Source organism: Ovis aries, chromosome 21 (assembly GCF_016772045.2).
Source record: "Ovis aries strain OAR_USU_Benz2616 breed Rambouillet chromosome 21, ARS-UI_Ramb_v3.0, whole genome shotgun sequence".
NCBI classification, from domain to species: Eukaryota; Metazoa; Chordata; class Mammalia; order Artiodactyla; family Bovidae; genus Ovis; species Ovis aries.
The window spans coordinates 14,352,563-14,378,781 of record NC_056074.1 but is presented as its reverse complement, the minus strand read 5'-3'; the positions used below and the strand labels follow the sequence as shown (position 1 = coordinate 14,378,781).

The window sequence follows — 26,219 nt, the reverse complement described above, 5'->3', positions numbered from 1 at the left end:
TAGCAAAGTAATGCTCAAAATTCTCCAAGCCAGGCTTTGGCAATATGGGGACCATGAACTTCCAGATGGTTTTAGAAAAGGCGGAGGAACCAGAGATCAAATTGCCAAAATCTGCTGGATCATGGAAAAAGCAAGAGAGTTCCAGAAAAACATCTATTTCTGCTGTATTAACTGTGCCAAAGCCTTTGACTGTGTGGATCACAATTAACTGTAGAAAATTCTGAAAGAGATGGGAATACCAGACTACCTGACCTGCCTCTTGAGAAACCTGTATGCAGGTCAGGAAGCAACAGTTCAAACTGGACATGGAACAACAGACTGGTTCCAAATAGGAAAAGGAGTATGTCAAGGCTGTATATTGTCACCCTGCTTCTTTAACTTCTATGCAGAGTACATCATGAGAAACGCTGGGCTGGAAGAAGCACAAGCTGGAATCAAGATTTCCAGGAGAAATATCAATAACCTCAGATATGCAGATGACACCACCCTTATGGCAGAAAGTGAAGAGGAACTCAAAAGCCTCTTGATGAAAGTGAAAGAGGAGAGTGAAAAAGTTGGCTTAAAACTCAACATTCAGAAAACGAAGATCATGGCATCTGGTCCCATCACTTCATGGGAAATAGATGGGGAAACAGTGGAAACAGTGTCAGACTTTATTTTCTGGGTGGGGAAACAGTAGGTATTGATTTTGTTTGATTGCTTCTTTTCTCACCTTGTTCCAGCGAGGGTTTAAAGCAGGGAGATTTAGGAGCTGGTGATGCCTGAGAGGACGGAAATGCCATTCACAAAGAAAGGAGTCCGTGAAGATGGCTGAGGCTAGAAACAAAGTTATAAGCTCCTGTCTCCACTGGTAAAATGAGAATGGTGGGATAAACTGACTCATAACTGCTGGATAACTCTCTGGCATCTGCAGAAATGCACCCTTTAGGGCACTTTGTCTCAGCGTCAGCATTTTGATTGAAGGCTCAGGACCAAAACCAGGACATGCTTGAAAGCTCCCCAGAACCTCATGGAAGGATTCTCTTCCCAGACTCCAATACTGGAGAAGCTTTTCCACCTAGCAGAGTCAGAAGAAGTTCCCCAAACCTTGCCACTTCATCTTTGTTGTATTTTACTGAAGTTAAACCAATACTGAAATTTAATTTCCAGAAACGTTTCCTGGACCCGCTTCTCCGAGGAAGGAAGGAAGCCCATTAGTGAGTCACTCAAGTGGCCCATGGCAGTCTCTCAGGGATTCCCAGAGCCAGCGCCTCCAGAGCGCTGCCGGCTGTGTGTGCGCAAGTGACAGGCGGGCGCGGTGACACTGTCACCATCGGGAAATCACAAACAACAGGATCGTTTCCGAGGTGAGACAGGGGCTCCACATCCTCACAGAAACAAACAGAGCCTGAAGGGAAATCACACAGGCTTGCCAACATGCATGGACCCAGACAAGCGCATAGGGTCCAGGAACACAGATGCATCCAACAAGCACCTACGGGGGCCCAGACACACACGCCCACACAGCAGACACGTGCACACGCATCTCCACCTGCAGAGTTCCCAGACACACAGGCATTCACCTGCGGCTCAGCCCTCCAAGGGTCCGGAGACTTTGTTATTGGAGCCGGGGAGGGTGGTCCCTCCAGGCTGAAGTCTGCCACCTTAGGGAGTCCCTTCGAGGCATCAGCTCCAGAGGGAAACCCCTGCCCCTCCAAAGTCTCAGTAGGTTCATTTTCAAAACTGTTTCCTCATCACCTCTGGCCAGAAGATCTTGGAGTGAATGCTCCAGGCAGAAGATGAAGGACAGATTTGAGGATGCTTAAAGGCTTCCCTGGTGGCTCAGAGGTTAAAGCGTCTGCCTGCAATGCAGGAGACCTGGGTTCGATCCCTGGGTCGGGAAGATTCCCCTGGAGAAGGCAACGGCAGCCCACTCCAGTATTCTTGCCTGGAGAATCCCATGGATGGAGGAACCTGGTGGGCTACAGTCCACGGGGTCGCAAAGAGTTGGACACAACTGAACGACTTCACTTTCACTTAATATCTTATGAGCAGGACAGGTGTTAGGATCAGATGGTGTTAAGAGATAGCAGCAGGCAGGGAGATGGAGAATGAACCTCCTCAGCCAAGCCTGCTTCTGTTCTCTTAGATCCGCTGAGCCCAGCAAGGCGGGGGCGCTTGGTAGTGCTTCATAGATGATTAGCGTATAACTTCAGGGCTATTTCAGGCTGTTCTCTCATGGTCTATATGCCTCACCTCCCCACTCCCCAGAACCAAGACCAAGTTCATTACAGTCCAGCCCACAGGATGCTTCCTACCCAGGCAGAACTGTCCTCCACAGCATGTGTGCCCTTCACTCACTGCTCCTGTTCCAACAAACTTCTCTCCACTTCTCCAGGTCCAGCAGGTCTCAGAGCCTTTGTGCAAACTTCCCCTCCTCCAGGAATACCCTCCGCTTCCTCCTTTGTCTGGTGAACACGCATCCTTCAAGATGCACATCGAATATCCCCTGCTCTTCCACAGCTTCCACTGTCCTTTCCCCACCCCCCCCCCACCCCTTCCTCTGCACAGATTCATTGCAGCCCTCACAGGGATCCTGAAGACATTTCTTCATTCCTTTGTGGCTGACCCCTAACAGTGAGCAATTCTGGGTGGAGTTGGGGGAACCTTGTCTCCCTCATCCAAGAGCCCAGCACTCAGTGACACTGCTGGGGACTCAGAGGGGTGGGTACCATTGTTGCCAGGCTTGATTATGGCTTTTATTGAGGCCTGTAGCTAGCCCTACAGGAAAAGACTCTGATGCTGGGAGGGATTGGGGGCAGGAGAAGGGGACGACAGAGGATGAGATGGCTGGATGGCATCACCAATTCGATGCACGTGAGTTTGAGTGAACTCCGGGAGTTGGTGATGGACAGGGAGGCCTGGCGTGCTGCAATTCATGGGGTCGCAAAGAGTCAGACACGACTGAGTGACTGAACTGAACTGAACTGCAGCTAGCCCCTGCCTCACCTGGGGGTGGGGGACAGGAGAAGCAGGGTATGCCAAGTATGGAGACCAGACTGGAGATAGGAGCAGGTCTAGGGCACAGACTACTCAGCCCGCTTCTCGGGATGCTGTGACCACACATGCCTTCCCCCGGGGCACAGTCCAGGCTGTAATTCCCATCTCTCCACACCCTTGCACCTTGGCAGGTGGCTCCTGCAGCCTCCTGTCCCACTTAACTTTCCCAAAGCTCTCTTCTCCAGAGGCCCCTGGGCATGAAACATCATTAAAGACACATCTGTCTCAGGTTAAACTTCTTAACTCTTCAATGTACAAGAGATACTGCTCTGCCGTTTGGCTGAAGAAACTGGGGCAGCCACACTGGGTCCGTGGAAGCAGGGGCAGCGAACTCTTTTTTCTCCCTTAAGGAAGCCCCCAGTTGACCGATACCTGCTTAGTCCACTCACCAAAACAAATGTATAAAATGAGATGATTTAAAAATCCCTTTTCTTTATCGATTTAGCTGTATTTCCTAAAGGTCACAGTCAGTTCTTTTTTCAATTGGACAGAAACCTGGATTGAGAGGAGGAAGTAAATCCAACTGCAGAAACACTGGAGTGTCTTTATATGCCGAGCATGGTTATATATTAGGCTCTGCACACAGAGCCAATAGGGAGATGTGTGTCCAGTCCTCCAGAAGCCTCCAAGAGGAGCAGAGCTTCCTGTCCACATTCAGATTCAAAAGGCAATTCTTCAGGACCTTTGATGTGCTGGGGGATGTCACCAGGGGCTGTTACATCCTTCCCAGTGCAATCCCGAAAGGGAGGTACTGTGATTATTTCTATTTCACAGGGAGGATGTGCAGGTTCATAGAGTTCGATAATTTGTCCAGAGTCAAGCAGCCAGAGAGTGCACTGGAATCTGAACCTAGGCCTGTGCACTCTCAACAATGTTGCTCTTTACTTTCATAACAGATTGGCACATCTTTGGTCTAGTCTGCAGTGGAGATTTCTCAGGATGTTTAGAAACCTTTTGTTTCATTTCACTGTCACAGCAACCATAGGAAGGAGGCATCAATGTCCCTATTTTACCAATAAGCGTGACGTGATTTAGTATTATCCACTCCAGCTTGGAGATAAGAGTCAGGATCAGTTCAGTTCAGTTCGGTTCAGTCACTCAGTCGTGTCCAACTCTTTGCGACCCCATGAATCGCAGCACTCCAGGCCTCCCTGTCCATCACCAACTCCTGGAGTTCACTCAGACTCGTGTCCATCGAGTCCGTGATGCCATCCAGCCATCTCATCCTCTGTCGTCCCCTTCTCCTTCTGCCCCCAATCCCTCCCAGCATCAGAGTCTTTTCCAATGAGTCAACTCTTCGCATGAGGTGGCCAAAGTACTGGAGCTTCAGCTTTAGCATCATTCCTTCCAAAGAAATCCCAGGGTTCATCTCCTTCAGAATGGACTGGTTGGATCTCCTTGCAGTCCAAGGGACTCTCAAGAGTCTTCTCCAACACCACAGTTCAAACGCATCAATCAGAATTCAATAATTTTGAGTCTGACCTCCTAGTGAGCTGGGACGGTTCTTCTGGGGCCATGGAAGGGAAGAGAAAGTCTAGGAGGTGGGGGATGCTGGATGGAAGACTCTAGGAGACTTGCATTCTTTCTATCCAGGGACAATTCTCCAAGGTCTAGACCTGACTGCTACTGTCAGAGGCAGTTTCAGCTCCATGTCTCTGGTACTCATGGCCTGCTGTGTGGGAAAGGTCCAGAGTCATTAAGACCTTTCCCACTCCAGGATGAAGTGTAACTTCTTCAGAAAGCACACAAGCATTTGGGATTCGGGATTTGCCTCCTGGGGTCTCTCCAAGTCATCTTTCAGTGCTGTTTGTTTGAGCCCTGGTAAATGACTCTGAGAGGGGAGACACTGCTCTCCGTGACCTCCTGGTTCTTCTTGGGCCTCCACTAGGCCAATTTCTACGCATCCTTCCAGCTCCCCTGTGGACCATATCTCCTCTGACACGCCACATCCCTAGTATCTTCGCCCTCTACATTCCTGTGACCTTCTTTTATGCTTCTGTTATGATCATGGTCATGCATGGTAGTAACTGCTTGCTTAGAGTCTGATCTTTCCCACCAGACTGGGTATTCCCCTGGAATTGAAATTCATTTCCATCTGTGTGTCCTGACAATTCAGCACAGGGCCTGGCATTGAAAAGGAGCTCAGTATGGAATTGCTGAATGAATTAATGAAGTGACTGAGGACATGACTGAATGACCACCATTCAGAGTGTTTTATCTTCAGAAAAGCACAGGGGTTGAACATCATCATTATCTGTCCTACAACAGAGTGAAGTCTCAGACTCTTGCTTCTTGTTCCAAGCAATTTCAATCAGGAGTAGTCTTTCCTCACTTTCAAATCTTAAAAAAGCTACAGAAATAAACACTCGACTCCTTTGTTAACCTGGATGCCAAGCTATTAATAATATGTGTGCACATCTTGATTTGCTAGGAGGACAAGGATGGGTTCCAGGGGAGATAATGATATAAGCATAGGTCTTGTTCAGCATGTGGTCAACAGACCAATCTGCTGTTTCAGAGGAAAAGGTTTTGCTTCAGTGGAGTATTCATCCAGCCATTTGTGAAGAAATGTTGAAGACAGTAAAGTAAAAGAAAAAGGCAGGAGCCATGTCTGTCTGTCCACCCATTTCCCATTGAATGCCTTGGCTGGCATAATGACAGGAGATCCACTCTCCTACTCATGGGGAAATTTTCAGGCTTTCAACTAACGTCAAGTTTCTGGGGTCATAGACTCATCCAACACAAGCACGTGAGCAGACGTAACTGTGAGTTGTCATAAGTTTTGTCCTCATCATGCCTTTTGAAAGTTCTTTTAAAAAAGGCAAGATTAATACAAATCCTTCATCAACTCTTGGAAAACATGGAGTGAGCAGCTTTTCTCAGCTCATTTTATGAGGTCAGCATGACTCTGACACCAAAATCAGTCAAAGATATCACAAGGAAAAAGAAAAAAAAACTATGATTATAGACATAAGATTCCTCAATAAAATACCATTGAACTGAACTCAACAAATATGAAAACAATTATACATTATAATCAAGTGGGGTTTTCCTAAGAATGCAAAGTTGGCTTAACATATAAAACCAATCAATGTAATACACCACATTCAGAGAAGAAAGGAGAAAAATCTCACCATCCAGTCAATAGACACAGAAAAGCATTTGGCAAAATCCAGCAGCCTTCCACGACAAAAATACTCAACAGACAATGAATACAAGGAATCTTCAACTTGACAAAGACTATCTTTGAAGATCTTGCGGTTAATATCATACCTAATGGTGAAAGGTTGAAAATATTTCCCCTCAGATTAGAAACAAGACAAGGTATATGCTCTCGCCACTACTATTCAATATTGTACTGGAGGCTCTAATCAGGGAAATTAGTCAAAAAAAAGGAAAGGAAAAAAAAAGCATCCAGTTTAGGGAAGGGAAAAAATAAAACTCTACTTATAGAGGACAAAATCCTAATAAATGCACAAAAACTGTTAGAACTAATAAACAAGTTCTTTCTGCAGGATATAAGATAAATGTACAAAAATCATTTGTTTTCTATATACTAGCTATGAGCAGTCAAAAAATGAAATCAGGAAAATAATTCTATTTGAAACAACATCAAAAAGAATAAAATAGGAATAGATTTTTAAAAGACTTCTTATTAAGTGTAAGAATCCTTTATATGTCATATGCATAATAATACTGAATATTACAATACCACAGAAAAGGAGAGATACACCACATTTATGAATTGGAAGACTTAATATCATTTAGATGCCGTGTGTGTGTTAAGCAGCTTCAGTCGTGTCTGACTCTTTGCAACCCTATGAACTGTAACCCACCAGGCTCCTCTGTCCATGGGATTCTCCAGGCAGGAATACTGGAGTGGGTTACTATGCCCTCCTCCAGGGGATCTTCCCAACCTAGGGATTGAACCCAGGTCTTTGAACCTGATTCTTCTGCATTGAAGGCAGATTCTTTACTGCCTGAGCTACCAATATCATTTAGATGGCAACACTCCCAAATTGATTTACAGATTCAATGCATTCCCTATTGAAAACCCAGGTAACTTAAAAAAAAAAATTGGCAAGTGAATTCTAAAATTCATATACAAATACAAGAGACATAGAATATCCGAAGTAGTTTTTAAAAAGAACAGAGTTGAAGGACATACACTTTTTAACATTTCAAAACTTATTCTGAAGTTACAGTAATCAAAGCATCAAAGGTGGATATTGGAATCAGAATAGATACAGAGATTAACCAAATAGAACTGAGAGTCCATAAATCAAGCACAATGAGATATCTCTTCAAATCCGGGAGGATGGCTAAAAAAAAAGAGAGAGAAAGTGAAAAGGATTGGAAAGGATGTGAAAAAATTGGGAACTTCATACATTGCTGGTGGGATTTTAAAATGGTGTAGTTACTTTTGAAAATGAATTGGCAGTTCCTGAATATACTTCTCATAGAGTATGACCTAGCAATGTGATTTACAGGCATGTAACCTAAAGAGCTAAAAATATATGTTTACACAAAAATTTGTATACAAATGTTCATAGCAGCATTACGTATAATAGCAAAAAAGTAGAAATAATCCAAATATCCATCAACCAACAAATAAACAAAATGAGGGGTGTGTGTGTGTGTGTGTGTGTGTGTGTGTGTGTGTGTGTGTGTGTGTGTATTATTAGCCATAGAAAGGTATGACGTACTGGTTCATGGATGAATCTTGAAAATGGTACGCTAAGTACAATCAACCAGACACAATGGCAACATATTATATGGTTCTACTTATATAAGTGTCTATAATAGGCAATGGCTAGAGAGAAAGTAGATTAACTGTTGCCAGGGGCTAGGTGTGGGGGGAGCAGAGACTGGGGAGTGACTGTTAATGAGGATGAGGTTTCTTTTGGGGGTAATAAAACGTTTTAAAGTGAGAGAGTGGTAATGGTTACATAACCCTGTAAATATTCTATAAAAACTGAATTGTACAGCTTAAAAGGGTGAATTTTATGGCATGTGAGTTCTGTCTTAATAATGCTGTTATTAAAAAAGAATATATGCAAAAAAGAGACAGCGGGGATGTGGGAAAATGGAAACAGCTCACTTGCTACAAGTGGGGAAATGGAAGGTAATTTTATTTTTTTCCTGTTATTGTTGTTTTAATGATGTTTGTGCAGTAAAATATGAAAAGGAGAGAGAGAGTGAACACACAAGCTCAGCATAGAGACGACCAGCCTTGGAGTCTAGGGCTCTGAAGGTGGTGTCCCTACTCTGCTAGTTACTGGCTGTGTGCTCTTGAGTTAAGTGGCTTCACCTCTCTGGGCCTCAACTTCCTCTTCTCAAGAGTGGAATAGTATCAGCCTCCTAGAGTTGCTGCAGGATTACATGAGACCTTACATGCCCGGGGCGGATATGTAACAGATACCCAGTGTTCATCAACTTTCATTTCTTCAAACAGTGATGACACAATCTGTTACTTCCTGGAGATAAAGACGAATTAAGACCAGACCTGGCTTTTAAATATCTTGGAGTTTAGACATGTCGATAGGCATAAATAACTAAAACAAATTCTTTGGGAAGGATCATAGTAAAAATTTCCACAAACAGATTGTTGGAGAGTTATCTGCATAGCCCAGATAATTTGGCAACTTGTACTGGGAGCTGTTGGTGAAAGGGCCAGACCAAGAGGTGGAAACTCATGAGGAAAGACGCCATCCATAACCACGAATCACGTGTGCGTTTCAAAACCTGCTCTCACGTGTGTTACCGCATGCCATCCTCAGGCAATGCCCGCAAGGGAAGTATTATTACCCTACATTATAAACGAGAAGACTTAAGTCTCAGAGAGGGCAAAAAAGTGTTCTGTTTTCATAGAGCCAGCCCCTGGCACAGGGACCCCTTCTTCTTGCCATCACTGCTTCTTCTTCTGAGCAATCTCGGTGACATCCCACTCAGAAGGAATATTGGAGTGGTGGTGACGAATCGGAAAATGAAGGAGTTCTCTGCAAGTCAGGGCTGGTAGGAGGCAGTGAAGGTGTGCCCTGCTCCCTTGGGGTGCAGTGAGAAAGGATATCAGATGGAGACCAAAGATCCCTTCAACCCTGGATCATCCAGTGCAGACTGGAAGCATTGCCAGAGGAAACTCTCCTGCTCTAGAGGCCATTGGTGTCCAGTGAAACCTCTCCACTGATCTTGCTAAGGAAGTAGGGGTGAGGATGGAAAACATGATATCATTACCGAGCCCCTACTGTGTACAGGGCACTATATAAGGCTCTTCCCCAACACTTGAGGCATTACAGTGGCTACATTCTACAGTGACATGGAGGTAACACTGAGGCCCAGAGAGGTCAAGTGCCTGGTCCAGATCACAGAGAAAACCTGTATCACAGAGAGGGGTGAGGACTCAAGTCAGACTCTCTTTCCACTCACTCTGAGGATGCTAAGGTCCTCCCTGCACAAAGAAGTTGCGGTCTCTCGGATAGAGGGCAGAATCAAGCAACAGACTGTAAGAGCCCTTCAGCTGGCCTTCCAGCATCCGGAGGTGGGCGGGGGCCCGCATCTTCCATTCACACAGTCGTTAAGAACACCGGCCCACATATTAAGGGCAAGGGGGTGGGGACACGGGTTTCAGTTTTGTCTCTCCAAGGGCTTAGCTTCATACCTGGCACAGAATAGGTGCCCTTTAACCACAGCCTCTCGGTTCTGATGGAACCAGCTCTCAGTTAAAAGCAAAAAAATCTTCCTTTACCAAATGCATCTTCTGTGAAGGCGGACGACAGATCAGAGCATAAGCGTTCAGCACAGAGACCCAGGTGGGTCCTCAGTGATGCTGCCAGGCTTTCGGCAGGTGGCCAGCTGGGCCGACTGAAGTCTCATTTATCAAGAGTCACAACAAGTCATTTGTTGGCTTCAGTGTCGGCCCCATCTGATCGACCCTGACAGTGAGTTTATAATCCCAAAGGCTCCCTACCATTGGAGCATCTCTGGAATTCAATGACATGGAGAGCTAGTGGGCCCAGAGGCCAGGCTGCCCCTAGCAGTCTAGTTACCCTGTTCAGGGAAAGCAGAAGGGTCACCACCCACCCAGTGGCGCAGGGTGGCTCCCCTCACTCTGCAAAGGTTTGGAAGGACCAACAGGATTAACAACTGAAGTCTGCAGAATTCTCAGCCAGTCAAGACTCAAATAGGAGAACTTGGAGTCAGATCACCTTGACAAATATCTCAAAGAAAAAAGGGAGAAAAAAGGACACAGACTTTGGGAGTTAACAGACTTAAGATAAAGAGCACCCCCAGTCTCTTGAAAGATGACTCATCTTTAAAAAATATCTTAACCTCTCCAAGCATCTGTTTATTCATGGGCTAAGCATGGATATCATTTATTGCTGCTCTGGATACTAGGGAAGTGAATTGGATGGACAGGTTTGGCAAGTGACCTGGGTGAAGAAGGGATGTCTGAAGTGGATGACAGTCAAGATAAAAAAGGATGAGATGACAAGAGAGTATGTAGTGAAAAATAACTTAAACTTAAAAAGAGAACGAGAAGAAAAGGAGAAGAATCATGGGGAAAACTGCATTTAATAAAAGAAAAACAAAATAAAAACACTTGTCGCTCAGTCGTGTCTGACTCTGCGACCCCATGGACTGTAGCCCACCAGGCTCCTCTGTCCGTGGAATTCTCCAGGCAAGAATACTGCAGTGGGTTGCCATTTCCTCCTCTAGGGGATCTTCCTGACCCAGAGATCAAATCCAGGTCTCCTGCATTGCAGGCAGATTCTCTACTGTCTGAGCCACCAGGGAAGGCAGAGCTCAAATAAATGGAATGGGTTCAAAGGGAATAACATGAAAACATATTTTAAAAATCACATTCTCCACTCGTCATGTCAGGGAACTTGTCTAAGGTTTGCCTAATGTCCAATCTTGAAAGAGCAATCATGACACGAGGCACATTACTACACAATCACTGAATGTCTCCTACAGATGGAGGGGTCAAAGGGAGCTACGGGTTCCTTCACACAAGCCAATTCCAATTGGTTGATAACATTTATCTGGAGTACAGTATCTGCAAAAATTCTGAGGCCACATCTGAACTGTTTGAATGAGTGATGTGTGTAGTGGGATTTAAGGAAAGGGCTGCCTGCACGCCATGTGCAGAGGATGCTGTGATGTGCTGCTCAAAGGAGCTCTCGGGACGAGGCACTTGGTCCCCCAGCCCTGGGCACTGTTGGTTCTGCCTGCTGACAGCTCTCAGTGGAGTCCGTCTCCAGGAACGGTCCTCTGCCCAAGGGAGCTGCCTCACCCAGGTGCCCTGCCCAGTTGCTGCTGCTGCTGAGGGCAGTAAGGCCAACTCCTCTTGACTCAGTGCAGGGAACTGAAGGACTATCCCAACTCCAGAGTTCCCTGGGGGATCAGCCAATGCCACTGCTGTGAGGTGAAGGTGAAAGTCGCTCAGTCGTGTCTGACTCTGCGACTCTGTGGACTGTACAGTCCATGGAATTCTCCAGGCCAGAATACTGGAGTGGGTAGCCTTTCCTTCTCCAGGGGATCTTCCCAACCCAGGGATCGAACCCAGGTCTCCTGCACTGCAGGCGGATTCTTTACCACCTGAGCTACCAGGGAAGCCATCCAATTCCTCCCTTGATCCAGTCTCACGTCCCTTACTCCTGGACAGGTGTTGATCCCGAGGGCAAGCCTAGTAAACTTTCTGCACACAAATCTCTGTCCCAGAGTCTGGTTCCAGAAGCCAGGTTAATACATTATATACATGCCACTCCTGCACAAGCTCTGCCTCTCTGCCTAGCTAATAGCTTGTCATCTGTGCTTCCTTACTGCTCAACAGAGACTCAGTGCTAGCCACTGAGAACACATAATCCGTCAGCTTTCCCTTTTCCCTTTGTTTGCAAGGAAACGCAGCGGTAAGTTCTCCATTCTTTCCTCTTTTACCTATGTTAGAGGTTCTGCTTTAGGCTTGGAGGCTCTCTAAACTAAAAATGATGAGTTGGCTCTATTTCTCTCATTTTCCAGTCTCTCTTCCTCCTGGCCTCTAGCCCTAGAAGAGACAGCATTTCCCTTGACTCACTTTTTGGAATAAAAATTGAAGGTGTTGCCAGGAAGAGGGACAGTATATGCTACTAAATCTTATTGGTATGACACTTTCAACTTACATGCATGTGTTACTCTTTAGACATAGAAACTCTTTAAAGTTATTATATCTCTTTTGAACAAAAGGTACAGAGAGGTTAAATGATTTTCCAAAGAACTGCAGAGCTTATACTAGAATCTGGGTTTCTTAATTCCCAAACATATAAATTCTAGACACAGGCAGAAACTGCCTCGCTGGCCTCTACTGCTCACTTAGGGTCGGTGTATAATTTCTAGAAGACACTGACACACTAGAAACAGCTCAGGGGGCTTCCTCTGATCCACTCTTTTTTCACTTTGTCAAAGCCCAGGGAACTGATCAGATACTGGATCAAGCAATGAAAAGTACCTTGTAAAGAAAAATCCAAATATCCAAGGCTAGAATCCCCACCACAGCCCTGACAAAGGCCATCTTATTCCTATTTGCATCATTCTCCTGATGGGGAGCTCACTACCTGGCAGGGTTGCTCATTCTATTGTCCCCTCATCTGTACACCTGGAACAATATTATTAATAAAAAGGGAAATAGTACATTATAAGATAACAAATACAAAGCACACCGTGTAGTACCCAGCACATAGTAGTATTCAGTAAAAGGAAAGATTTCTTTTCCTCTATTTCTCTTGGACACAGAATAAGAGAAGAAAATTAGCTTGCAAAAAGAGCATCCTCAACTCCAGTCACGTTACTTGGGAGCTACTTGGTTCTCACACAGCCCTGAGAGAGAGCTGGAGAAGTCTGGAGGGTAGACTCTGCAGCCAGACCTCCTAGGTTTGAGTATGGGCTTCGCCATTTAGCTGTGTGACCTTGGAAAAGTCACTCCATCACTATGTGCGTCAATTTCCTCATCTGTAAGATGAGGAGAGGGTAGGGTTCCCTACCCCAGGGGGTCAGGTAAATGCTTACAACTCTGCCAGGCACACAGTAATGTAGTTGTCATTTTTTCCTAACATTCCCACCTTACATATAGGGAAACTGAGGCCAGAATATCGAGCCATTTCCCCAAGGTTGAACAGCTAATCAGGAGCAGAGCCTGGATATAAACTGTGGCCTGCCTGCATCTCAAAAGCATGTACTTTTATTGAACATTTCTTCTGCCATTTCTTTTCCCTTTCTTCCCCCCCGCCCCCCAACCCCAAGACAAGGGGAAAGGAAAGAACAAACGTTCATAAGGAATTCTGCCAGAAAAGCTGGCACATCCTGCTCATTTGAGAAAGCAGCCTGTTCGGAAAGGCACAGCTGAGTGGATCTGGGAATCATATCCACAGGCAGGTAGTAAAGCCTGCTATCTGCCAGGGCCTGGGATGAAAAAGCCCAGCGCCTGCTCCCAGGTCTGCAACGGCAGCAAAACCAGGCCTTCTGCTCTGGTGGCCGTGCGCAGGGCTAGATGAATCATCAAGCCTCATGTGGCCCCGTGGGCTGGTGACATTCAGGTGACTCTGTGGCCCTAGGATGAATGAGGAAGCTCAGCCAAGTACTTCTCAAAGACAGCAAAACTGTTTTGGTTCTGTGAAGCCTATGGTTCACAGGCTGGTGGCTGGCACGATGTGTCCATGTTGGGATGCAGCTGGTATGGGGCATTCTGGCTCTGCACAAAAGGGACGCTTGCAAGCAGGAGTGACATTCAAAATATTTAACAATGGATATGGCACAGACAGCAACCAATCTGAACAGACACAATGGCCAATGAGAGCAAATGTTGGCCGAAAAACAAATGGCGCGGTCATGGAGTGCATCCAGCCGAACACAGGTCTTGGCAACAAGGAAGCCCAGTGAGCAAACAGAGAGGAGGATGAGCAACGCGGGCTTCCAGAAGCCAATGGGGAATCGTCTGCCTGTCTCCAGAGGAAGTCTCAGAGAGGATTCCACTAAAGCTCCCGGGCTCTGCAGAGCATGGTTAAAAATCATTGCCGTGGGGAAAAGACCAAGTTCCCTCAAGCCCCAACTGCAAGAGCTGGTATCACCACTGCTTTCGGGGTGCACAGGGCCAGGCTTCAGAAGAGCGAAGCCCGCAGCCACCCAAAGCCATGTCCACGAAGGCTTTAACTGGTGTGTCACCATGTCATCATGCTGTTTACCTTTCTCTTGGCCAAGGAGTGTTCATGTGTGGTCTCCCAAGGCAGCTCTTCTGTCGTAGCATTTAGATGAGGCACCAGTGTACCTCCAGTGTGCCTCCCTGGGACTCCCTGGAGTACCAGGACACAGAACATGCCTGGATTCATGCCAAGTGGGCCCTAGTCGAGTGGGACTAGTCAGAATCCTAGTCCCACCCAGGCAGCCTCCAGGGTTACTGCAGTCCCCTTTCTTTCCCAGCTCAAATCCTTCTCCCCACTCTCACATTCACTAAAAGCACATGCTCCTGCTCCCCTCTGAACAGAGTCACAAAGGGTCAATTATCTTGTGGCAATGAAGGCGGAATACCATTTCTTCGGCTTGCATAAGATGAACTCCCCATGATGAAATAAATCATCGGTTCATGAGGTCCTGTGGGAAGGTCTCAGAAGGGAAAGCCCTCCCTGGAGATCAAGGCACCAAGGCCTTTCCCCTCGCCTGACTTCACCCCCTGCCAGGAGTTTGCAGCAGCCTCCTTGCCGAGCCTAACAGATGCCCCTAGAAAACGCTGCTGAATCACTTTACCACTGTTCTCTGAAGCTTGTACCTTTTGACGTTGACTTCGTCCCTACTTGTGTCTTATAAATCAGATGGTTTGCTCTCCAGGAAGGAAACCCTTTTCTTGTCTATTTGATCAGTGGCTCTTCACACTGTCTTTCACAAGTGACTGTGGCCCCCCCAGCCTTCACCAGCTTTGCCTCTTCTGGATGGAGAGCACACACAGATTCGGATGAACAGGCGCTGGATTTGAGTGACAGCTTCACAAGAAGCCCCTGGAGGAGCCCTGGGCATCAGCTACGGCTGTGAGGGATGCTGGGGCATCCGGGGAAGGCCAGAGCATCTGGACGAGACACGACATCACAGGTGGCAGTTGGCCAGGGTCCCGTGCCCAGCTCTGCCACTTAGCAACTGTGCAACCTAGAAAGGTTACCCAAAGCTCTTCAAGCCTCTACTTTCTTTATTATGAATATTATAATAACAGTATCTATCTCACAGGGTTGTGTTAAGAATTAAACAAAATAATATACATACAGAGCACTTGGCACTTTGCCTGGCACATAGCCAACAACCAGCACAAGGAGATATTCTGACTATTGTTAATCATTCAGACATTTATTGATCAGCTGCTCTAAACCCTGTACTTTGCTAGAGGCTGGGGCTCTAGTTTCTCTTCTCAAGAAACTCACAGTCCAGTGGGAGAGGACCACAGAAGAACCATCAATTAGGGTACAATGTGATGAATGCTTTATCAAAAAAATTACTTTTAAAAGAACTCTCACTAATAGGTGACAACCATTTTCTGCTAGCCACTCCATGCTATATGCTTTACAGAAATAGAGTTTCTCTGTTCTAATCCAAACACCTGGGCTCAAGTCCTAGCATTATCCCTGACTACTTATACATTACAGGTATGTTAATGTCTTTGAAACTTAGTTATCCCATCTGGAAAATGGGTATAAAATTAGAAAAATATATCAAATATGTTATCACAGAGCTTTGCACATAGCAGGTTCTTAATGAAACGGATGTCCCTGAAAGCAATGACTGAGGGTATTTGGACAACTGACACTGAATGGCTGTGGCCGCAGCCCTGGAAGCCGGGCTGGGTCAGCCTCAAGGTCAAGGCAGCACACCCACCTGGGAGGTGTAGCAAGGACTTGAATGCTCAGTGGTTCGTCTGGTTTGAAACCAGTTTTGAGCCAATGACTGGGGCCTTAGGGACCAGAGGTTGGCCACTGCAAAAAAGCTGCTGATAAGAACTCAATGTGTGTGTGTGGACGTGGTTTAAGTTGCTCAGTCATGTCTGATTCTGCCACCCCATGGATTGCAGCCCATCAGGTTCCACTGTCCATGGGATTTTTCAGGCCAGAATACTAGAGTGGGTAGCCATTCCCTATTTCAGGGGATCTTGCCAATCCAGGGATTGAACCCAGGTCTACTCACACTGCAGGCAGATTCTGTACCATCTCAGCCACCAGGGAGGCCCAAGACCCTATAAGAACTTGATAGAATATTTCAGATAAGGCAGACCCTCCAAGACCAACCAAGGCACAGAGAAACTGAATAGCTGGTGCAGTAAGAGAATTCTAATGAGGGCCTGATATATTAATTGAGGCATGAATACCCCAGCCAGGACCAGTCTGCTGCCTGGAGCCAATGGCTTCTATGTAGACCACAAATACCGCACACTCAGCCCCAGGCCAGGTGCCCCCGGGGCTGGGTCCCCTGGGGTGATGGCTGAAGCAGAACTCCACGCCCTACAGGCGGGACTGCCTCTGAGAACAACCCAGGCAAATCAGAACACCCCAGTCCCAGAATGGAGCCCGTGCACAGAGAAAATCAGAATTGCACAAACCCAGACCTGTTGACACGAATGAGCATTCCTGCAGCACAGCCTGATAAGCCTGTTGCTAAACCTACCGGGCTTCCTGTCAACAGAGCACCTTGCTCTCAGTTCAGGAAAGATAATCGCTCTGGGAACCAGCTTCCTTTGGAGACCTGGCGGAGCGCTTTCAGTTCAGAGAGAAACCTGTCTTTCAGCACAGCTTCTCATCCTCCCATGTCAGACAAGGGGAAACCCAATCCATGCAGGAAAAGGTCTCTACGCACTCACAGTCCTGCTGGGTGGCAGTGGCTGTAAGTGACCCTGGGGGGAAGGAAGGGGCCCCCGATCTCTGGCCTCAGAGCACCTTCCAGACAAAGACTCTAAAGTTGCCTGCTGGGACAGGGTGAGACACGGGACGCTCAGATTCCAGGCGTACCCGCGGCTATCATCTGTCAGTCCTGACACCAGCCCTGTCTGCGCTGAGGTCCAAGCGGAGAGATCAGAAAGCACGGGTAGGGGCAGGGGCCGGGGAGGGCAAGAGAGGGGAGGGGGGGCTTTGAAGAGACCAGTATGAATAGTAGGACTTTTCATCTGACCCCCAAGAACACAGTCAGGGAGAGCTGTGTGATCTAAGCCAGGATGAAAGCACGGCTGGCCTCCCCTTGTAATCAAAGAGCTTAATGATGCTTATTAAAAGCCCATTTCTGAGTCCTGTTGAAAAATTATACCCGTTACTGTTTTCTTTTCTTCATATGAGAATTGCTTCCTAGAGATTAAAACACATACACACGCGCACGCACACACTCATGCACACACGTGTTCCTTAAGAACCCCACGCCCCACCCCGGCACGCACACATTGGCTACAAATCCTGCACCTCCCAGACATCACACACAGATGTCTTCATCAAAGATGGCCACAGTTCACAATGTACACACACACTGTCAAACAGAAAAGCCAGGCCCAGTCTCCGAGGTGATTCACGCACTCTTTGAAATTCCAGACTGTGAGGGAGTCCAAGAGCTTCCAGCTCCAGAAGCTGTCATGCCCACAAACAAACAGCGCAGCCTCTAATCCCTATCAAGTCTCCATGTCTTGCCCGAGGCCAGGCAACTCTGCAAAAGCAGAAGCTCCCAGGATCATTAAGCTTTGGTGGGAGGCAACAGCAGTCAGGACTGTCCCGCAGAAGAGTGGGTGCTGCACCCCCCTGGACCATGGCAGGCTCGCCCTGATATGCTGAATCTCAATCTGCTGAAGGAGGCGACTCTGGGAGTGCAGCATATCTTCCTCTGATTATCAGCAGACCTAGAGCCCAAGGCTGACTCACTCTCAATCAGAGAAGACACTGCTTTCTGAAATATCCAGTTAGATGCAGGAACGTACTCCTTGCATTGAAGGATCTCTCCACCAGGGTAGGTTCCCTGTGGTTGCTGATCTCCCCAACATTTTAGCCCCCACTTGGGAGCTAGTATATCTCGATTCAAAGGCAGCTCTAAGCTTCACTGTAGTTTTCTCCTTGGCAAAACGGCAATAACAACTTCTTTCCATCTTATGGTGTTTCGGGGAAGATCACAAAATGCCCTAGAGATTGTAAACTCCAAAGCAGATGTTAGAAATTCTCATGATCAGACAGTAATGAGGAAATGGAGGAGCTCATAAATTGGGCTGTGAGTGCCTCCCGGGCAAAGCTTGTGTCGTATTTATGTTGTTAGCCTCAGTGCCTGGCACAGAGGCCAGCACCACACATTCTGGGGAAAAAAAAAACAGTCTGAAAAAGAATGCATCCCTGAGTTAAGTGGTTCGTTCAAGGTCACAGAGCAGCTCGCTGTGTGACAGGAACCCCGACCTCCTGATGCCCCTAGTGCAAGGCTCTCTGTTCTCCACAAACCAAACTCTTGGGTGTGTTGAAGAAGGGGCAGTGATGCCCCATTAGGCACACAGCAGGGGCCAGGCTTTAACCCACCCTACTGAGACAGGAGACGAGTGGGCTCCAGGCTACACAGCTTCTCCCCTGTGGACCAAAACTCCTCAATAGCAGAAACTCCATAAAAGGAGGAAGATGGGGGAGGCTGGGCCCTGCCCAGATAAAAGACCACATACTCCTCATTCCTGAGATCAAGGAGACCTTCCCAACTACATGTGTGCAGAAAGGCTCCTTGGAGGTCGAAACAGAGGGGGGTATCACCTCAGAGTAAGTGATATCCAATGCTCAGAAGCCTCTTTGCTAGAATCCATCTTGGTTAAGAGATGGGCACGCACACACTGGAGGACCCTGAGACACACCAAATGCAGACTCAGAACCAGGCAAAGCAAAATGATGGGCCAAAGGAAACCAGGAAGACATGCCGCATAAAAGTGATTCAAACCACCACCAGGGCGCAGCTCAGCAAATCTGTCTCTGAGCCTGCCTGTGTATCTGTCCACACGTACCGTCCTCTTGCTCCTTGTAATAAAGACTTTACTTGCCTCACTGCTTTCTATCTCCATGTGGAAATTCATTTCTACCCAGCTGATGGGCCACAGTCCCTGCTGCTCTAGTGACTAGGATTCAGAGCTCTCCGTGCCGTGGCCCGACCTCAATCTCTGGTCGGAACTGAAACCCTGCTTCAAGCCACTGCAGGCCAAGGCCACCCAAGATCACTGTCATTCCCAGGATGGGCCAGGAGACGCTTAAGAAGCCTTCATACAGCTACTTGCTAAACATTCCAACTCAACAGTGGGAACAAACAGAAACCACAAGTGCAAATAATACCCAAATGCCTCAGACCAACTCATCTCATTTCCTAACTTGAATTGAGCAAATCAGAAAAATCGCCAGATTGGGGAGACGGGCCTGCAGAGATTGTATCACGGAGACTAGACATGGATCTTATTTCAGGCTCACTTTCAGCATCGTCACTTACCTATTGACCAGGTGTCCAAGAGATCACTAGCCCTCTCTGATTCTCAGTTTTTCCATCTGCAAAACAAGAAGATGATCACAATTAATCCCTTGAGACCACTGGACTAAAAGGCATCACAGGTTTTTATACACCATATTGGTTACAAACCACATATGATCCCATGTAACTGGGGAAATTGCTAATGATTAGGAGCTGGAAGAGAATTTCAAAACTGAAGTGTGATAGTCAAAAAATAAAGTGTGATAATAGTCACAGGCTAAGAAGTGCATCAACATCTCCCAACTTGCAGTACAGAAAACTCAGCTTTCTAATATTTTGGCACTTATTTTTATTTTTCATAGATGTCAAAATGCAAGCAATCATGAATACCAGGAGAAACAGAGCAAAGAAAAATGCTACTATATTAATACACTCCCAACATTTGGGGGTATTTTTCCATGTTTTTTCCCTCTCTACAGAGAGTTTCAGTTCAGTTCAGTTCAGTCACTCAGCCGTGTCCAACTCCTTATGACCCCATGGACTGCAGCATGCCAGGCTTCCCTGTCTACTCCCGGAGCTTACTCAAACTCATGTCCATCGAGTTGGTGATGCCACCCAACCATCTCATCCTCTGTCATCCCCTGCTCTTCCCAACTTCAATCTTTCCCAGCATCAGGGTCTTTTCCAATGAGTCAGTTCTTCACATCAGGTGGCCAAAGTACTGGAGTTTCAGCTTCAGCATCAGTCCTTCCAATGAATATTCAGGACTGATTTCCTTTAGGATGGACTGGTTGGATCTCCTTGCAGTCCAAGGGACTTTCAAGAGTCTTCTCCAACACCACAGTTCAAAAGCATCAATTCTTTGGTGCTTGGCTTTCTTTATGGTTTCCAACTCTCACATCCATACATGATGATGGGCAAAACCATACATTCGACTATATGGACCTTTGCTGGTATAGAGTTTATCATTACAGAGTTTACCATTTTGCAAAGCAGGGGCTATGAAGATGTAGTACCCTGGAAAAACCACGCAGGTCATGACTACCCCTTCCCCACCACCATGACTGCTGCCTGTGCAATGAACTCATTTGCATTCCCATGCTTTTGTCAGTTTCCCAAAGACCTTTCAGGCCTGTGGTCATATCTTCCAGGCATTGCACACACCTGAGACCAGTGGAGTTAGGAGCACGTGACTTTAGGAGCTGGGATTTCCCCAGTCGGGGTTCAGTTACATCACCTGGAGAGTAAGGGAGGCAGTCTGGTCAATTTCAGAGACCACTTTCATTGTCATTTTATTTTTTTGGCCACCCTGCAGTGCATGTGGGTCTTAGTTCCCAGACCAGGGACTGACCCAAGCCCCCTGCATTGAAGGCACTGGAGCAGTGATCCCTCAGAGATCACTTTGAATTTAGAAAGGTGAGGCTAAGGAAAAGGGAAAGAAACTCATATATTTGAGTCCCTACTATGTGACAGATAGTGAGCCAGTGACATTTATGGATATTATCTTATGATCCTCATAACCACCCTGGGAGATATTACAGGTGAGAGAACGGTAACGCAGGGAGGTTTGGCCGTCTGTCCAAGGCCTGCTGCAGTCTCATTGGAACCTCTTTCTCGATTTTTACCACATCAGTGTCTCACCTCTACTACCACATACTAATGTTTCCAAATCGATTCACATATTTTACTTAACTCTATGTTTAATGGATTTTTTAAAAAAGCTTCTCACACTAAGTAAGTGTTAGTTGCTCAGTCATGCCCGACTCTTTATGACCCCTTGGACTGCAGCCCATCAGGCTCCTCTGTCCATGAGATTTTCCAGGCAAGGATACTGGAATGGGTTGCCATTTCCTTCTCCAGGGGATCTACCCAACCCAGGGATTGAACCCAGGTCTCCTGCACTGCAGGCAGATTCTTTACTGACTGAGCTACAAGGGAAGCTCATCTCATTGTACTATACATAAAATAGACAACTAATACAGACCTACAGGATAGCGCAGGGAACTGTACTCAATGCTCTCTAAAAACTTATAGAGGAAAAGAATATAAGGAAGAGTGTCTGTGTACATGTGTAACAGATCCACTCTGCCGTACACCTGAAACTAACACACCGTGGTAAATCAATTACACTCCAGTACAATTTTTTAAACATTTCTGAGTTCTTTGTTTCTTCGTCTTTTCTCTATAGCCTAATGGAAGACCACCTTTCAATTAGGATGGATTCTATAATTGCAGAAAAGGAAGTTGTTAACAATTTAAGGGAAATTTTAATCACAGTCATGCTTTGTACAAATACCTATGCAGTCATAGGTTTGATGCATGGTTTACATACTGTTTTCTGTGTGTGTGTGAATGTGTTAGTCACTTAGCCGTGTCTGACTTCTTGTGAATCTGTGGACTGTAGCCCTCCAAGTTTCCTCTGCCCATGGAATTCTCCAGGCAAGAATACTGGAGTGGGTTGCCATTTCCTATTCCAGGGGATCTTCCTGAAACAGGGTTCGAACCTGGGTCTTCCACATTGTGGGCTGATTTCTAACCGTCCGAGCCACCAGGGAAGCCCATACTTTTTTCTAATTGTCATTAAAATAATTGATGTTTGAAATTTTAAATGCTTATCCATGTCTACCCTCCTCCCAGCAGGATTCCCGCTTTATGTTAGAAAGGCTGTTTTCAATTCCCTCACTTTGCTGTGGCCAGACCTTGGAATCTAAGACCATCCTATTTCAAATCTGAAACAGGAAAAACACCTGATGCTTATTATGTGTCAGGAAAGCTGTTGGAGGTCACACAGCTGGTAACTGAAGGACCCCAGGACTGGGGCCCTCATGGCCTACTCCTGACCCTGGGCTCCATGGGTGTATTCAGTTTCCCTTCTGGCCTTCCTCAGACCCCACATTTTCAATTCCATGTCATAAGGCCACCAATTAAGTTCTGTTTGCAAACCAAGGCAGGGTCATCCTGTTCTGTTAGGTCACCAGTTTTTCCACAAAGTAACTAGACCTATCGAGGCATATTTAAGCTCCCAAAAGGACCCTCTGGTAGGAAGCTGCATAATTTCTAAAACCAAGTTTAGAACATGTGAAGTGAAAGCAATTCCTTATTCAAAGATCCACGATAGTAACCAAGGAAATAGAGCTGACGACAAAGGATCCAGGGATGCCACTGCTGCTGCAAATGAGGATAAAATCCAACCGAGTCGGGGAGGGGGAGACAGCGGCACAGTGACCGTACCGGACACCGATCGAAGCTGTTGCTGAGTCTTTAAGCTGCCATTCCCTGTCATCGGGTTTTAAATTAATTGGCATGAATTTTTTATGACCAGGGAGGAAACAGACAGAAAGGTTTGCGGAACCAGATCAGTGTTTTTCTTTCTGGGGAGTTCCCTATTTCTTTTGAATATGAGCTACAAAGCTGTGTAGAAATCGGAAAACAAACGTAGGCCTGATTATTCATTCTCAGTCCAATGGCACCTCTTCTGAGAAGCCTGCTTTTACCAACCCCGTCAGAATTAGTTACTCCCTTCCATGGCTTTCCTTATGGCAACACTTTAACTACAATACGCTAAAGTTACTGTCTTCTCTTCCTGTAAAGTATCATTTTCCCTATTTACCCAAATACAGTAAAAACTCATCTATCACTAGCAATATGATTTTAGATTTCCTTCTAAACCACTTGGTATATGTACCCACATGCACAGCTATTCACATAGATACACATCCAGATAGTTTATACAATGGATCGCTTTATACACACTAATTTTAATCTACTTTTTAAACAATTACATAGATGTGTAATTAACTTTCAACGTATGGGCATCTGGGATGTTTGCAATTTTTCACTGCTGTAAATAATATCTCTGCACATATATCTTAGTGTGGTTGTTAAGTACTTACAGGATATTTTTTAACAGTAAAAAATCATAATTTACCCCACGCTCACCAACACACCCAAGACACATATCACTTTCAACTTCTACCAGCAGTATACCAGCATGCCAGTTCCTTGTACTCTCAGCAACATTAGGCATCGGGGTGCTCTTTTTTCACCCTTGTCAGTGTGACAGGTAAATGTAGCCTCGCTATTTTAATCTGCAGCTTTTGAATACCAGTTGAGTATCTTTGTCTATTTCTTGGCCATTTGCACTTACGCTTTGGGGAACTGCAAGTTTACTGTCCTTTCCCCACTTCTTGGTCAGTGTTAGACTCTTTCTTGTGACCTAAGAGTCTCCTAGTGTTTTGCTTTGAGCATTTTTTTTTTTTTTAGCTTTCTTCCAGCACATTCAATCACAGTAAATGGCACTACCACCTAGCAGTTGCCCCACCAGAAGCCTAGAGGGCTGCCTTGACACCCGCTGTGCCTTACGACCCGCAGGCAGTGAGTTGCCAGGCCCTGTCTGTCCTACTTCCTAAGCAGACACTTCTTAAAGGGGTTTTCTTCCTCTCCAGCACCTCTAACCCTTACCAGGCCACCACCATGTCTCACCTGGACACCTGAAGTCATCTCCTAACTGGTCTCCCCACATCCTCTGCTGCAATCCTCTCACGATCCAGAAGCTAGAGGGAATTTTAAATAATATTCATGAAATCATCTCCCCTTTGACAGCTCCCTCTTCCTCTGAAGGTCAAACCCACAGTCCACAAGCAGCCCTGAAATGCTGCTTCTAGGACCCAGTTTCTACAATGCTTGGTTTCTCAAAACATCCACCCACCCCGTCTCTCCTCTCTGCACACTGGCTTCCTCTTAGGTCCTCTTCCTCCCGACCTGAGACTCTGGACATGGTGGTCCTCTGCCTGGAAACTTGCTTGCTCTCCTCGTGGCTGCCTAATCCAAAGCCATCCTGCCCCACTCTCGGCTTAAACACCATCTCCTCAGAGCAGCCCCGAACTGCCAGACCAAGTGAGCTCCTCTGGCCGTTTACTGGAGATTTCCGTTGTGGCACATCTCAGGTCTGTAATCAAGTGCTGTCTGGGACACTTTGTTGCGTGAGCCCCACACTGCAGGTTCCCCAAGGGCAGGGATCAGGACTCTGCCCAGCACCATCCCCTCAGAGCTCAGCATGGTACCCAGCAGAGCAGGCCCTAAACAAATACCGCATTCATTTTTTTCTTAAGTTAAAAAAAAAGAAAAATCAAATAATCTGTCTATTCCAAGGACCAGACAATCAACTCTAGGTTTTAATGAATAAACTAATGTGGTTTTTCATACAGAAAGCAGATGACATAAAAACCAGGCCTGTTTTTAAGGGCAAAGTCTCTGGCTGAATTAAGCCTAATCATGAAGGACTGTCTCATCTCTTTCCATGTTAAAAAAAAAAATAAATGAAGCCGTGGCTTTGCCAACCACAAGATCACTGAGGTGGAAGGGTCTGGAAGCAAAGTTCACATCTTGGGGCTTCTTTGTAGCTCCCTTCTCTCTTTTCCACTTAGTGCTTTGCCCATACTCAATGCATGTCTCTTAAATGGATTTCAAGTCAAATTACATAGTAATTATGACTAATTCACTGCCTTTTCTACTGTCTAACATTTAAAAATAAATTTGCATTATCTGGCACAATTGACTTGATGGTTTTCCCTCTATAGATCAATACCTACCTTTACGAGTATTTCAGGTTACTAAAATTAAAACCCTCAAAAAGTAGGTCATCACAGGTCAGAATTGTAGGTCAGAGCACCTTGACTCTCCTGTAACCACAACTCCACCCTGCTCCCTAAGCCTGCCTTGCACTCAGTCCAGCATTCTGTGCGCTGAATCTGGTGTAAGTATACACCTTCTCCCCTTTCCTGTAAGGCCTCGCCAATGGAAGTCTGAAATCAGGCTAGGGTGTGGAGGCATCCCCTCCTTGGCTGAATTTAAACTCTCAAGGTCATCAGATATGCAGATAATACCACTCTAATGACAGAAATCGAAGAGGAACTAAACAGCCTCTTGGTAAGGGTGAAGGAGGAGAGTAAAAAAGCTAGCTTAAAACTCAACATTAAGACAAAGGAGCCCAGCAGGCTACAGTCCATGGGGTCGCAAAGAGTCGGACATGACTGAAGCGACTTAGCATATGCACAAAAAAACCCTAAGATTATTTTTTGGAATCCAGTCCCATTACTTCATGGCAAATAGATGCGGCAAAAGAAGAAACACTGACACATTTTATTTCCTTGGGCTCCAAAATCACTGCAGATAGTGACTGCAGCCATGAAATTAAAAGACACTTGCTCTTGGAAGAAAAGCTATGACCAACCTAGATAGTATATTAAAAAGCTGGGAGACATTACTTTGCCAACAAAGGTTCATCTGGTCAAAGCTATGGTTTTTCTAGTAGTCATGTATGGATGTGAGAGTTGGACCATAAAGAAGGCTGAGTGCCAAAGAACTGATGCTTTCAAACTGTGGTGTTGGAGAAGACACTTGAGAGTCCCCTGAACAGCGAGAGATCAAACAAGTCAATCCAAAAGGAAATCAACCCTGAATAGTCATTGGAAGGACTGATGCTGAAGCTAAAGCTCCAATACTTTGACCACCCAATGGTCAAAGCTAACTCACTGGAAAAGACCCTGATGCTGAGAAAGACTGAAGGCAGGAGGAGAAGGGGGTGAAAGAGAATGAGATGTCTGGATGGCATCACCAACTGAATGGACATGAGCTTGAGCAAAGCCCAGAAGACACTGAAAGACAGGGAAGCCTGGCTGCAGTCCACGGGGCCACAAAGAGTTGGACACGACTTAGCAACTGAA

The 26,219-nt window shown here is 46.2% G+C and overlaps 1 protein-coding gene across 10 annotated transcripts in view; it reads right to left on the bottom strand.

Annotated features, from left to right (window-relative positions):
- The window catches only part of TENM4 (teneurin transmembrane protein 4), an 849,352-nt gene that overhangs the window by 655,427 nt on the left and 167,706 nt on the right, over window positions 1–26,219 (bottom strand). For all 10 annotated transcript variants that reach the window (XM_060403943.1, XM_060403939.1, XM_060403940.1 and 7 more), the window contains exon 2: window positions 19,516–19,571. The gene's annotated coding sequence lies outside the window, so the exon portion shown is untranslated. The remainder of the gene's footprint in view (window positions 1–19,515; window positions 19,572–26,219) is intronic.